The 898-nt window shown below is 44.5% G+C and overlaps 1 non-coding gene across 1 annotated transcript; it reads left to right on the top strand.

Annotated features, from left to right (window-relative positions):
- The first annotated feature begins 250 nt into the window (after window positions 1-250).
- Window positions 251-323, top strand: Trnav-cac (transfer RNA valine (anticodon CAC)). The gene has a single exon. It is a non-coding gene; the product is annotated as a tRNA-Val (tRNA).
- The last annotated feature ends 575 nt before the right edge of the window (window positions 324-898 follow it).

Raw genomic sequence — 898 nt, 5'->3', positions numbered from 1 at the left:
GGTGACAAGAAGGTGTGGTAGAGGTGAGGAGATGAAAATGTGACAAGAAGGTGTGGTAGAGGTGAGGAGGTGAAAAGGTGACAAGAAGGTGTGGTAGAGGTGAGGAGGTGAAAAGGTGACAAGAAGGTGTGGTAGAGGTGAGGAGGTGAAAAGGTGACAAGAAGGTGTGGTAGAGGTGAGGAGGTGAAAAGGTGACAAGAAGGTGAGGAGAAGGAGGAGATGAGGGAAAGAAGGTGTGGTAGAGGTAGAGGTGCTCATGGTGTAGTGGTTATCACATCTGTCTCACACACAGAAGGTCCCAGGTTCGAGCCCTGGTGAGCACATCTTATTTACTTCACGAAAATAATTATTATTATGGGGATTCATTAGGTAACAGTGATCGTAAGGAAATTAGATTTAATATTGAATGTGAGGATAGAGTAAGCAGTAACAACACATTAATACCTGACTTCAGGAAGGCAGACTATGAGGGCTTAAGAAAGCAGCTGCAGAAGCTTAGGGGAGTGAGATCAGAAGTAGGTCACGACCCAGGGCAGGGAGGGGCGGTAATCTCTGGTGAGGTCACTCGTTAGGTCAGTAGCTTGGAGGGTGAGTATAATAGTCTGGTCAGGGAGATTAAATTAGGACAGAAACAATTTATTCCTCACAGGGAAGTCAGGTCAACAGGTAACTAAACTACCCGCGATGGATGACAGACAGGCTAAAAACTGAAATAGGAAGGAAAAGAGGACTATATGTTAGAATTAAAAGGGGGGAAACTCACCTAAGGGATAGTTACAACGATTTAGCTGGAGCAGTAAAGAAAAACCTACGCGTGGTAAAACGTAATTATGAGATTAGAATTGCCAGGGAAGCAAAGACCAATCCAAAGGGCTTCTTTCAGCTATATAAGACCAAG

This window comes from Eriocheir sinensis, chromosome 1, assembly GCF_024679095.1.
Source record: "Eriocheir sinensis breed Jianghai 21 chromosome 1, ASM2467909v1, whole genome shotgun sequence".
In the NCBI taxonomy this organism is placed as follows: domain Eukaryota; kingdom Metazoa; phylum Arthropoda; class Malacostraca; order Decapoda; family Varunidae; genus Eriocheir; species Eriocheir sinensis.
The sequence above is the reverse complement of the archived record's forward strand: the minus strand, read 5'-3'. Positions and strand labels throughout refer to the sequence as shown.